The sequence below is a fragment of the Microtus oregoni genome, unplaced genomic scaffold (assembly GCF_018167655.1).
Source record: "Microtus oregoni isolate MIOR12 unplaced genomic scaffold, Mior012 000021F_ref0000039, whole genome shotgun sequence".
In the NCBI taxonomy this organism is placed as follows: domain Eukaryota; kingdom Metazoa; phylum Chordata; class Mammalia; order Rodentia; family Cricetidae; genus Microtus; species Microtus oregoni.
In genome coordinates this window covers 28,270,542-28,284,295 of record NW_024543080.1, presented here as the reverse complement: position 1 = coordinate 28,284,295, position 13,754 = coordinate 28,270,542, and the positions used below count along the sequence as shown (strand labels likewise).

Below are 13,754 nucleotides of genomic sequence, written 5' to 3'. Positions count from 1 at the left end.
AGAGCCAAACACCAACGTGGGAGGAGAGTCCTGTCTGGAAAGCAGCGATTTCCCAAAGAGGCCTTGTTACTCGGTCGTAGGACTGTGCAGTTTCAAGGGTCGCGTTACGTGGCCTGCTGATGTTAATACCGATTAGTGAGACCCTGTCTCAAACAAACAAAAAGAAAGGGCTTGGAGGTATAGCACAGTTGGCAAAATGCTTGTCCTGGGTTCAATCCCTGCATAAACCGGACATGGCGTCCCATGGCTGTCATCTTAGCACTTCAGAAGGAGAGGCAGGAGGATCAGGAATTCACATTTGCAGCTAACCTGGGATGTAGAAGGAAAAACTAAAGTGAAAACGTAATCCTTGTATTTATCCCATTGGATAAATGACACTGGGCTTCCCAGAGAACTTTGTGTGCCAGGCACTGGGTTGGGCTCTTAGCATACTATCTGTAGATTCATCCCCAACATTATGAACCACGCTTGGCAATTCTCTTCTTACAGATGGGGACATTGAAACTGAGCAACTTGAAGGTCCACCGGGAAGACCAGAGCGGCAGCTTCACGCAACTTGGTATATATTCCCTCCACCACTACCACCGCGATGGGATCTCGTACAGCGCAGGCTGGCCTCAAACCTGGTAAATAACTGAGGCTGGATTGGAACTCTGCCCCCATCTCACCATAAAACCACTGGGATTACAGATGTGTGCTGCTACACGGGCTTTATCACTGTGTAGGCCAGCTTGGTCTACACAGTGAGGTCTAGTCAGCCAGGGCTATGTAGTGAGACCCTTTCTCACCCTCTTAGCTGCAAAATGTGAGCGTGACTAAGGAAAATATGTATAATTTTCTTTGACTGCTTAAACAGGGTCTACGTGATGGTTCGAGGCTACTCTGGTGCTGTCAGTGACCCACACCAGTTTCCATCATAGACGGTCTGTGTTTTAGGATTTATAAAGTGTTTATTGCCATGTGGTGGTGGCGTACACCTTTAATCCCAGCACTTGGGAGGCAGAGGCAAGCCGATCTCTGTGAGTTTGAGGCCAGCCTGGTCTACAAGAGCTAGTTCCAGGACAGCCAGGGTTGTTACACAGAGAAACTCTGTCTATGAGCAGAGATGCATATATATGAGGAAGAGTAGAGAGAAAATAGAGAAATTCCTTTGAACAATTTTGTCACTAAGAGTGCCATCTGGCTAAAGTCATCAGAACGCCGGAACATTCCCAGAGATTAGCAGCTGGCAGGTTTAACTTCAGAAAATGGACCAATTCACTGGCTTACCCATCAGTGGGATCTGGGCTGGGCTGTAGTCAGAAACACATACACTGTCCTGGTGAGCCATCAAGGCTGGAAAAGAATCCTTCTGCCCTCACCCCCTTTTAGTTAGTTTTTGAGGCACAGCCCTTGCTGGCCTGGAACTCACAAAGATCCTCCTGCCTCTATGAGTGCTGGGATTCAAAGTGTGACATCATGCTTGGCTTTTTTCTGGCCTTTTGGAAACTGACCTTGTTAATTAGACATTGACTGTCAGGGCAGAGGGACCAGGGTGGTTCCTTTAAAGAAGATGAGAAGGGACAGCAAGATGGTTGTGTAAATAAGGCCACTAACAGCTTGAGTTTCGTCACCAGACTCCACGTGGTAGGAGGAAAGAACTGACTCCCAGAGCTGTCCTTTGACCTCCATGGGTGGATACATACACAAAGTAAAAATAAATTTTAAAACGTATTTTTTTAATCACACACACACACACACACACACACACGTAAAGAAGCAGTACTCAGTGGGTACTGGCCTCCTTATTTGCCTGCTGCCAAACCTGATGACCTGAGCTCATTCCCTGGTTTCCACATGGTGAAGGAAATACAGTGAGTTTGAAGCCAGCCTGGGTTACAGAGGACCCTGTCTGAAAACAAACAAAAAGGTGTGGGAAACCTAGCTCAAGCAGGTGGTCCAGACAGCCTGGGAGGTGTGGTCTCGCCAAGTTAGCAATGCAAGGCTGCTGAGCCGCCCCATTCCCATTGATTACTCCAATTTTTATTTGCTTATGGTTTGGGGATGAACTGACTCCAGGGCCTTGGGTTGATTTTTTACTCTCAACCTACTTACTCCAATTTCTTAAGATTCCTTTTTAAAAAAATCTGGCTCTAGGCTAGCGAACTGTGCCAGAGAGTTTTATATCAACCTGACACAAGCTAAAGCCATCTGAGAGAAGGGATCCTCAATGAAAAAATGCCTCCATAAAATCAGGTTGTGGGCAAGTCTGTAAGCATTTTCTTAATTAGTGAATAATGGGGGAGGGCCCAGCCTATTATGGGTGGTGCCACTTCTGGGCTCTTGGTCCTGGGTTCTATAGGAACCAGGCTGAGCAAGACTTGGGGAGCAAGCAGTAAGCAGCACCCCTCCATACCAGGCTGAGCAAGACTTGGGGAGCAAGCAGTAAGCAGCACCCCTCCATACCAGGCTGAGCAAGACTTGGGGAGCAAGCAAGCCAGTAAGCACCACCCCTCCATGCCATGTTTGAATTCCTGCCCTGATGTCCTTCAGTGATGGATATGGAAGGATAAGCAGGATTCAGTCTTTCCTTCCCATCTTGCCCTTTGATCACGGATTTTCATCAAAGCAGCAGAAGCCCTAACTAAGACAGGAATAGAGCCTAGTGGTAGAGCTCTTGCCTGGCTTTCACAGGGCCCTAGATTCCATCTTGGGACACACAAATGTCATGTGATATCTACATGCTAAGGCAAAACTGATTGCAGACACACTGAGTGATGGAGGAAGGTCATTGGCTAATAAAGGAACTGCCTTGGCCCATTTTATTGGTTAGAGGATAGGTGGGAGGAGTAAACAGAACAGAACGCTGGGAGGAAGAGGAAGTGAGCTCAGACTCGACAGCTCTCCTCGTGGGGGCAGACAGCTCTCCTCGTGGGGGCAGACACCTCAGAGAGACGCCATGCCCCGCTCCTGGGCAGACACACGCCATGAAGCTCCGACCTAGGATGGACTAGGCTAGAATCTTCCCAGTAAGACTGGTTCTCACAGATTATTAGAGATGGGTTGATTGGTATATCAGAATTAGCCAGTAAGGGCTAAAGCTAAAGGACCAAGCAGTGTTTAAATGAATACAGTTTGTGTGTTGTTATTTCGGGGCATAAGCTAGCTGTGCGGGCGGCTGGGGTGCTGGGGACGCAGCCCCACCGCCCTTATTACTACAACTGAGGGAGGAAGGCTTTCAGGGCAGTTAGAGGTAGGGAGATCCTTAACCATTCTTAACCCCTTCTTTCTTCACGGGTTGGGGATGCAGCTCCGTAAAGTGTGTCCTTGCTGGCCACGGGCACAGCTCTGGGTTCAAGAAGTGGACACTGTTATTCTTTTTTAAAAAATGCTGCAAGATCCCCGGTGGCAGTAGGCAGCAGAAATGCTGTAGGTCCCAAATGGTGGCGGCGGGCCATGTGGCGGCAGACAGCGGGCCCTGGGAGCAGCCAGTCCCAGGCAGAGACGGCTGCTGGTCTCAGAGCAGTGGTGGCAGGCCATGTGGCAGCAGGCAGTGGGCCCCAGGCAGAGACGGCTGCTGGTCCCCGAGCAATGGCTGGTTCCAAGCAGGAAGACACATGGTAGGCGGGCAGAAGGCAGAAACATGGATAGACACGACATGCAGGGTGAGGTTGAATGTTTATTCAGGGGTTATGGAGGAGGAAGGGTGAAGGGGGGACAGAGAGAGAGGGGGAGAGAGAGAGAGAGAGAGAGAGAGAGAGAGAGAAGAGGAGAAAGAGACAGAGAAGGGGGGAAGCAGAGAAGTGGGGAGAGAGGCAGAAGCGAAGCTGCCTCTCTGAGAGTAAGATGGAAAAGAGAGAACGAGCTCAGGCCGGAAGCTGAAGATCAGCCTGCTTCAGCAGATGGGGAGGGGAATGAGTTTGGCTTGTCTCTTAAAGGGACCAAAACCATAACATTCCCAGGTCTTCCTTATGATAAAAAGGAGGCACGTCAAGGAAGCAGATCTCCTGGAACTACAGTTGCAGGCTGTTGTGAGTCACCCTGTGGGGGCTGGGGACTGAAGATGAGTCCTCTGAAGGGGCAGCAAGTGCTCTCAATTGTTGAGTGACCCCTCCAGCACTAAGCAAATTTTTGTTTGTTTTTCACAAGGCAGAGTTTCTCTGTGTAGCCCTGGCTGTCCTGGTACTCACACTGTAGACCAGGCTGGCCTCGAACTTAGAGATCTGTCTGCCTCTGCCTCCCCAGTGCTGGGATTAAAGGCTTGTAACACCACCTCCCAGCAGTAATTTTTAGTATGTATATTTCACTACCAAAAGGGGTCAGAGAAAGAGTCCTAAAAGCCTACTGCAGTTGACAGAGAATATTGGTCCAATGTTTTCCAACACCTCAGTGTGTTTGGGTCTAGAGTAAACATTTGACGCTAGTTTAAAGAAACATTTTTTGTGTACCTATTGGATATAATGCAGGATACAGTGGATTACATCAAAGATCTTGGCTGGGGCCATAGCTTGTGGCATGTGAAAGTTGGGGTTCAGGGGCTGGAGAGATGGCTCAGAGGTTAAGAGCATTGCCTGTTCTTCCAAAGGTCCTGAGTTCAATTCCCAGCAACCACATGGTGGCTCACAACCATCTGTAATGGGGGCTGGTGCCCTCTTCTGGCCTGTAGGCATACACACAGACAGAATATTATATACATAATAAATAAATAAATAAATAAAGAAAGTTGGGGTTCAATGCCCATCAGTGGAGGAAAAAAAGAAACCCAAGTAGAGCAATACCTCAGGTTTGTCTTTAGCGGATATGGTGGTCTACATCCTACAGCAGGAATTTCTTTTCTTTTCCTTTTCTCTTTCCCGCTCTTTCCCTTCTTTCTTTTTTTTCCTTTCTCTTCTTTTGTTTTATGTCTGTTTATTTGGGTTTTTTTTGTTTTTTTTTTTTGTTTTTTTTTTGTTTTTTTTTTGAAACAGTCTCTCTGTATAGCCAAGTCTGGCCCTGAACATAGTGATCCTCCTGCCTCATCCCTCTAGAGCTAGGATTACAGGCACAAGCCACCGTGTCTGGTCTATCCCTGTGGTTTTACATCTGAGCAACCTGAACCACAGTGAGGTTAGGTTAGCCTGATTCACAGCAAGGCTCCCAGATTCCAGAGTTTCTGCTTGTGATGGCCTTGGGGCAGATTTAGATAAGTTCCCTGTTTATTAAACAATGATCAAACCTCACTGAGAGAAAGTCACAAGAGGTTAGGGTCGGAATCCTCTAGAATGCAGCCCCACCCACTTTCACCAGCTCCAGGCAGTTTCCACGTGCTCCTAGACGGTTGTTCACTAGGCCCAACTATTTTTTTTTCTGACTTTCTATTTCCTCCTTCTTAAGCAGAAACTGCCGGATCTACCCAATTTGTAGCAAATGAAGATATTAGAGATAGTAGTCCGTGGACCTTCTTCTTTCCTCCTCCTCCTTCTCCTTCTGGTTTCTCCTACCTGGAACTTTCTAAGTAGACCAGACTGATCTTGAACTCATGAAGATCTGCCTCACAAATTATGGGATAAAAGGCATGCTTTTTTTTTTAATTTAAGCTTTTAAAATGTTTTATCTTGGGTTGGAGAAATGGCTCAGAGGTTAAAAGTATTGACTGTTCCTCCAGAAGTCCTGAGTTCAATTCCCAGCAACCCCATGCTGACTCCCAGCCATCTGTAATGAAATCTGATGCCCTCTTCTGACTGCAGGAAAGCATGCAGACAGAGCACTGTATACATAACAAATAAAATAAGTCTTAAAAAATTTTTTATCTTATATGTATGAGTATTTGCCTGCATGCATGCCTGGTGTCTGTGACAGCCAAAATAGGGTGTCAGACCCCTGGAATTTAGACCAACTGTGAGTTGTCACATGGGTGGTAGGAACCAAACCCAGGTCTGCAAAATTAAGGGCTCCTAACCCCTGGCCCATATCACTAAGCCTAGTCTGAGCTGCATAAGATCCTGTCTGGAAAAATAAGATAAAACAAAACAGACAGGGTTGGAGAGAGGGCTCAGAAGTGAAGAGCACTTGCTGCTCTTCCTGAGGACCAGACGTCAGTTCCAGCGCCATCTTCATCACTTGCTGTTTTCTATTCCTCATTTATAAAATCAGACACTTGGAGGAGATAACCTACAGAGTAGTGGGCGTGGCCTTCTCTTTTCGGCAAGAGAAGAATAGACGGCTAGAATCAGCACTGTCACACAAGAAGCGACACTTGATGACAACTCTGAGCTCTATATGAAAGCACATTCCTGCTGTGCTTCTTGCCCCGGACCACGCAGTGGTCATGTGCCAGAACTCCTTGTGCTGGATCTTTTTTGGGAGTGGTGGTGGTGGTGAATTTCATTGTCTCTTGACTGGATTGAGACCTCATGTCCTGGCTAGCCTTAATTGTCATCTACACAGAGCCTAGAGTCACTGGAGAGGAAAGGCCTGATTGAGAATTGCAGAGTTCAGGTTAAGCCTATGTGCATGTCTTTAGGGAACTGTTTCACCAATTGATGCAGGAGGACACAGTCCACTCCGGGTGACATTGCTCCCTGATCAGGTGGTTGTAGGCTATAAAAGGAAGGTAATTGAGATTGAGCATGAGCAAGCCAGAGATTGAGCTGGCAATCAGTGTTCCTCTGTGGTTTCTGCTATGCTTCCTTGACTATGAATTCCCTGATCTGAAGTGATGATACTGAATAAGATCACAAGCAGCTGTGCCTTCCGATTCCTGCCCTGACTTCCTTCAGTGGCGGACTGTGACCTGGAAGTGTAAGTCAAATAAACCTATTCTTCCCTTCCGCTACTTTTTGGCCTGGGTGTTTTACCGCAGCAACAGAGGGAAGCCAGAGCACCATGGAAACATCCCTGTAGGCATGTCTATGAAGGCATTTCCAGGAGGTTTAACTGAGCATGGAGGTCACAGCCTTAATGTAGGTGACACCATCCTATGGTTTGGAGATCTGGGACAGAGCGAAAAGGAGAAAGAAAGCTGCATACCAGCATTCATCTGCCTCCGCTTCCCAGCTTCAGAAACAATGCAACCAATGCCTTGTGTCCCTGCCACCATGCCCGTCCCACTGTGATGGGCTGGCTCTGCCGGAGAGGTGTGAGCAGAACTAAACCTTCCTCCTTCAGTTCTTCTTGTCTGATGTTTTATCACAAGAGTTAGAAGAGCACCTAACAGGCTGGGTCTCACTGCTTTTTTTTCCAAGTGACCTGAAGCTTGCTATGCAGCCCAGGAGGATCCCAAACTTATCATTCTGTTTTTTTGGAATTATACACTTATTTAGTGGCATACCTGGCTGGTATTAGCTCGGACAGACTATGAATAGCTGGTTCTTACACTTTCCAAGAATTTGATGAACCGGTAATCAAACACAGTAATTACGAAAATACAATTATGTAAACTTGAATTCGATAAATTATATTTAAAATGAAGTGGAAAATAGTTCATTGTTTTCACCCCCAATTATTATACCACAGTCATCTGTTTTCCACTGTATTCTAGTGGTGGGAATAGCGTGACATGGTGTGCCAGGGTGAGGAGCCTAGAATCGGCCATGCACGAGAGCAGAGTAATAGTTTCACTACAGAAGTCCACAAACAATACAAAAACCAGCTTCTCCATCCTCTCCAAGCTGTTGGTTAAATGTTCACCAGCACACTACCAGCTAAGACGGCATGCGCCAGCCCCACGGGGCTCTTGAATGAAATCCCCTTTGCCCTCCAACAGAAAAACACACAATTATCATCTCATTGCACTGCCATCGCAGCAAATGACCCACGAAGTAGACCCCTCCTTCTCTATTTCCTTAGCCCAAATAAAATAAATAACTCCGAGTGCTTGGCCGGTAGCCAAAGACCTCTCAGGTTCAATTCTTCATCTTCTGCTTGCGAGAGTTAATTACAGTGAGGGGCATGCAAAGCAAGAGCTCTTTGTGCTCGGGATGAAATAATGGCTTAGTCACCCCTGAGACGACAAAGGCTCCGGACTTCAGCTCAGCACAGCGAGCACAAATCCCAATCTCGTAGCATGTGACTTTCCTTTTCAAATGAACCAGACTTTATGAATCGACTTCTCGTCTCCCTCCCTTCCCCCTCTAGCCCAGTCGCGCTGGTTAACGTATTTGCTGCCTCTCTCGTTGAGTTGAGTCACCAATACTTTTTGTTTGCGTGTTTCCTCCGGACAGGAAGCTGGGGTCCCTGCTCTGCGCACTAGCTGATTGTATAGCACACATTTGCCTCTATTTTTGTTTAGAGAAAAAAAAGAAACCACTCCTGAAACAGAGAACTGAGCCCTGGCTTGGAAAAGGAGTCTTTTCTCCCCAGGTTTCTGGGACAAAGGCAGTGAGCCCAGCAAGCCAAAGTCTCACGTGCCAAGGGACTGGGGGGACTTTAACTGCTCAGCAGACCACCACAGTTACCTAGGGCAGAAGGAGTCCATGCTCGGCTTGATTCGATCTGGAGACACACATCTGACGTAACAGTGCTTGGGTCACAGGTCAAGACCTTGTGTCAAACTAAAAGCAGGGCCTGGCTGCTGTTACTTGGGAGGCTGAGGTAGGATGACTGAAATCTCAAGGTCTGTCTGGGCTACAGAGCAAGATGTGTTTCAAAACAATAACAACAACGACAGCAGCGGTAATAATAGCCTTCATCATGACATTGTCATGCAGGTATAGAATTGTTTAGATCATATTCAGCCTATCACCCTCGCTCATCTCCTTTAAGCAACTGGAGAAGCAAATATTCAGTAAAACCTGATCAAAGAGTTCAAAGAGTCCTCTCTAGCCGTCCTTCCCTAATGCTGACATTTTATATAACTAGAGTTTGATGATGAAAGCCAGGAAGTCAACACAGATGCAAGTTTATTAGGTGGACTATAAACTTTACTTGATTCTCATCAGTTTCTGCTACTGCTAGTGATCCCACACTGGTTCTTACACTGTATCTAGCTATTGTCTTCATAACCATGACACTCAACAGCCCATTGTGGGGTTTTTGGTTTTTCGAGACAGGGTTTCTATGTAGCTTTGGAGCCTGTCCTGGTACTAGCTCTTGTAGACCAGGCTGGTCTTGAACTCACAGAGATCCGCCTGCCTCTGCCTCTTGAGTGCTGGGATTAAAGGTGTGCGCCACCACCGCCCGGCTCTTGTTTTTTGTTTTGTTTTGTTTTGTCGTTTCAAGACAGGGTTTCTCTGTAGCTCTGAATTCTGTTCTGGAACTTGCTCTTATAAACCAGGCTGACCTCAAACTCACAGAGATCCTCCTGCTTCTGCCTCCTAAATGCTGGGATTAAAGATGTGATCACTAAGCCCAGAACTCCTATACATGTTTTTTATTTTTTTTAATTTTGCTTTTTCTGTTTTGTTTTGGTTTGCTTTGGTTTTTTGAGACAGGGTTTCTCTGTGTAACAACTCTGACTGTCCTGGAACTCGCTTAATAGGCCAGGCTGGCCTCGAACTCACAGAGATCCACCTCGCTCTGCCTCCTGAGTGCTGGGATTAAAGGCGTGTGCTGCCACCACCTGGCTTTTTGTTTTACTTTTTTGAGATATGGTCTCATTGTGTAGATGTGGCTGGCTTGTAATATGATATGTAGGTCTGCCTGATCTTGAAGTCATGGAGATCTGCCTGCTTCTGCTTCCTGAGTGTTGAAATAAAGGAATTAAAGATATGCAACTCTGCTCCTGGCCTTTTTTTTTAAAAAAAAAATTATTTATTTATTTATTTATTTATTATATATACAATATTCTGTCTGTATGCCTGAAGGCCAGAAGAGGGCGCCAGACCTCTTTACAGATGGTTGTAAGCCACCATGTGGTTGCTGGGAATTGAACTCAGGACCTTTGGAAAAGCAGGCAATGCTATTAACCACTGAGCCATCTCTCCAGCCCTGTTCCTGGCCTTTTTATATAGTTATTTAAACAAATATACAAGCATATACATATATAATAAAAATAAATATTTATTTAAAATAAAAATTTATATTTCAAATTTTTATGCTTTAGTATTGTGTGTGTGTGTGAGAGAGAGAATATAGGTGTGCACACATCAGCATTTATGTAGAAGTCACGGAGACAACTTTGGAATCATTTCTCTCCTTCCACTTTTACATGCATTTGGGGGTCAAAATCAAGGATAGCGACCCACAAAATCCACAAACAAATAAAAAGAAGAGTATTTCGTAAACAAGCAAGCAAACCGAGGTTCCGGAGTATGCCCTCTTTTTGGTGCTGAAACCATATGTAGGGCCGGGTACTTGCTAGCGGGCGCTGTGCCACTGAGCCTCACTCCAAGTCTTAGGAATGTTTTGTTATGTATGCGCCCGTGTCTCATACGTAGCAAGAGGCAATGTCAAAACACGACGCCAGGTCTATAAAAATCCATGCCCTCCTCTCACCAGAAATGCTATTTAGTTTCCCCTTCCTAACCAAAAGGGTTTCTGAAGAGGATCAGACCTGGATGTGGTGCTGTGTGCCTGTAATTTCAGCCCTCGGGAGTTGAGGCAGGAAGATGGTGAGTTCAGAGATAGCCTGAGCTACAAAGAGACCCTATCTCGTTTAAAAATCACCACCACCATTACAACCACCACCACTAAAAAACCCAGTGTGCTAGCACACACCTCTATTCCCAGTATTAAGGAGTCAGATATCCATGAGTTCCAGCTAGCCAGGACTCCATAACAAGACTTTTTTTTGTCTCAAAAAAAGTGCAGACGGGGGTGGGTGGGATGAGCTAGAGAGGTGGCTCAGTGGTTAAGAGCACCGACTGCCCTTGCAGAGGACTTAGGCTCAGTTCCCAGCACTCACATCATACAGCTCACAACAACCCATGAGCCCAGTTCCAGGGGAGCTAACACCCTCTGCCCTCCAAGAGCAGCTGCACATGCGTGGTGCACACCAACACATACATAAACATGATAAGTAAATGCTCCTTTAAAGACTGGCAGAGCGCGAGACTCCAGGAATTAATTGGTGCTGCTGTCAGTTCGACAATTTACTACGGCTTTAGGCAAATTACGGGCACCTGCTCTTCCCCAGGGCCTGTAAAATGTGATGCAGGCAATTAACAACGGAGAACAATCATTATGAAAACTAATTAGTTGCTTCGAAGTGCTCTGAGCACCAGCGTTAGGCTTTGGATGGGGACCGTTCTCCAGGGCTCTCACGCAGAAGCCTTAGTCCGGTATGGCAGGTTCAGAGGTCGATCTGAGGTTGGGCAGATCCAAGGCTCTGCAGCAAGGTTTGATGGGCTACTAGGAAGAACTGAAAATTTAGAAGGTGGAGCCGAATTGATAGAATGGGTCCTGGAGGGCATGCCCTTAGGGATTATCTGTTGCTTCCTGATACGACCACGACTACTTCTTTGTCATCTTCTTTGGTTTTTCAAGACAGGGTTTTTCTAGATCAGGCCAGCCCCAGACTCACAGAGATCTTCCTGCCTCTGCCTCCTGAGTGCTGGGATTAAAGGTGTGCGCCACCACCACCCAAGTTGCTTGTTTGTTTTTGTCTTTTTCCTATTTATTTTGTGTGTGTGCTCACCTGTCTCCTCAGTTGCTAACCCCAGCTCACCTTGCTGGGAGCTGCAGTAGGCTGGCCTTTCCTACCCAGAGATCTTAATAGCCATCCCTGCTCACCCTCCCCTTTGCCGGGATTGGTGGCTTTGTCTCGTCGTCTAAGGAAATGCTTCAGGAAGGTCTTCTCTGGTAATGTTCACTCTGCATTTCCTACCGTCTGTGCTTTCACGGTCTTCTATTTCCTCCTTTAGTGTTTATCACTAGTTGAAAGAAAAGCATCTTTTCGTGTCTCACAGAAAGAACACTTCTGACCCCTGAGGTGTGGGGATCCCCTTTGGCTTACTTTTGTTGGCCTGTCTGTTCTTGTTGTAGCTTGATTTTTTTTTTTTTTTTTTTTTTTTGTCTTGCTAAGACAGGGTCTCATCATAAAGCCCAGACCATTCTGAAATGCCCTGTGGTGGCCCCCATAGGCTCCTAGGGAGAGGTACTATTAGGAGGTGTGGCCTTGTTGTAGGAAGTGCATCACTGGGGGTGGGCTTTGAGGTTTCAGAAGTTCAAACCAGGACCAAAGGTTCTCTCTCCCTTCCTACTGCCTGCCCCACCCAGATGTAGAACTTTTGTTTCCTTCTTCAGCACCACATCTGCCTGCATGCAGCTGTGTTTCCTGCCGTAACAGTGGAGTAAAGCTTTGAACTGTAAGCCAGTCCCAATTACATGCTTCCCTTTATAACAGATGCATGGTCATGGTGTCTCTTCACAGCAATAGAAACCCTAAGGTATGCATTATGAGCACAGGTTACCCTCCAATTTATGATCCTTCTACTTCCCCCTCCTGAGTGCCAGTACTGCAGGAGTGTTCCAGCACATCTGGCTGCAGGGTTCCTTCCTTCTTTTGATTCTTGCAGCATTGGAGGTCAAACCTGGGGAGTCTTGAGCACCTATGCAAGCAGTCTACCGTGGACCTATGAGTCCCACCCATCTCCCCTCCCCCCAGCCCCCGGCTTGGTCTCCCTTCTTCATTTTGTTTAGACAGAGTTTTGTTAGATAGCCCAAAGTGACCTTAAACTCACAGTTCTCACGCTTCTACCTCCTCCACACTAGGATTACAAATCTCCTTCCCGGCGCTGGAGAGATGGCTCAGCGGTGAAGAACACTGACTGCTCTTCCAGAGATCCTGAGTTCAATCCCCAGCACCCACAGAGCAGCCCACAACTGTCTGACACCCCAAGTCTGAAATACAAGCAGGCAAACACCAACGCACATAAAAAATAAATCGATAAATTTTAAAACAACAACAAAAACAAGTCTCCTTCTGTCCTAACTGATAATGCACATATGTATCTGTAGTAATATGGGGCGGCAGGGCTGCGTCCCCCACACCCGGCCGCCCACATGGCTAGCTTATGCCCCAAAATAATTACACAGACACTGTATTCTTTTAAGCACTGCTTGGCCCTTTAGCTCTAGCACTTACAGGCTAATTCTCACATCCCGATCAACCCATCTCTAATAATCTGTGAGAACCGGTCTTACCGGGAAGATTCTAGCCTAGTCCATCCTGGGTCGGAGCTTCATGCCGGGAGCGGGGCATGGTGTCTCTCTCTGAGGCGTCTGCTCCCGAGAGAGCAGAGCTGTGGAGTCTCTGACCTCACTTCCTCTTCCTCCCAGCGTTCTGTTCTGTTTACTCCTCCCACCTATCCTCTAACCAATAAAATGGGCCAGGGCAGTGCCTTTATTAGCCAATGACCTTCCTCCATCATGTATCTTTTGGTGCTGGGGATGGAGCCTGTGGGTCTTACACATGCTGCAAGCTAGGCTCTGCCTCTAAGCTATAGCCCTAGCCTCTGTACATTTTTGCATGTAAGTGTATCAGGCTGTCAAATACTAGGGAAGGAAAATTAAGCAGGGAGCTGGGAATGTAGTTCAGCAGCAGAGCACTTGTCTGCAGGCATCCAGCCCTAGGCGCAACCCTTAGTATTGGAATTAAAAAAAAAAATAAGACCCACCCATCTACAAAGCACCTGCAATTCCAGTGCTAGAATGGGGAGACCCTAGGATCTGGGGCTCACAGGCCAGCCAGTCTAGCCAAAGTGGTGAGCTCTAGGTTCAGTGAGAGCTGTCTCACAAACTCCGGTGGAGGATAGAGGGGGATGCCAGCATCCGGACACCCACAGGTGGGTGGACACATTTGCACCACCCTTCCCAACCCCACACATGTGAAAAATAGGGCAAGGTGATAAAGACAG

General features: G+C 46.9%; 1 long non-coding RNA gene across 1 annotated transcript in view; it reads left to right on the top strand.

Annotated features, from left to right (window-relative positions):
- The window catches only part of LOC121460793, a 36,576-nt gene extending 23,852 nt beyond the window's left edge, over positions 1–12,724 (top strand). Inside the window, exons 2-3 of the long non-coding RNA XR_005976104.1 lie at positions 490–626; positions 12,610–12,724. This is a non-coding gene — a long non-coding RNA (uncharacterized LOC121460793). The remainder of the gene's footprint in view (positions 1–489; positions 627–12,609) is intronic.
- The last annotated feature ends 1,030 nt before the right edge of the window (positions 12,725–13,754 follow it).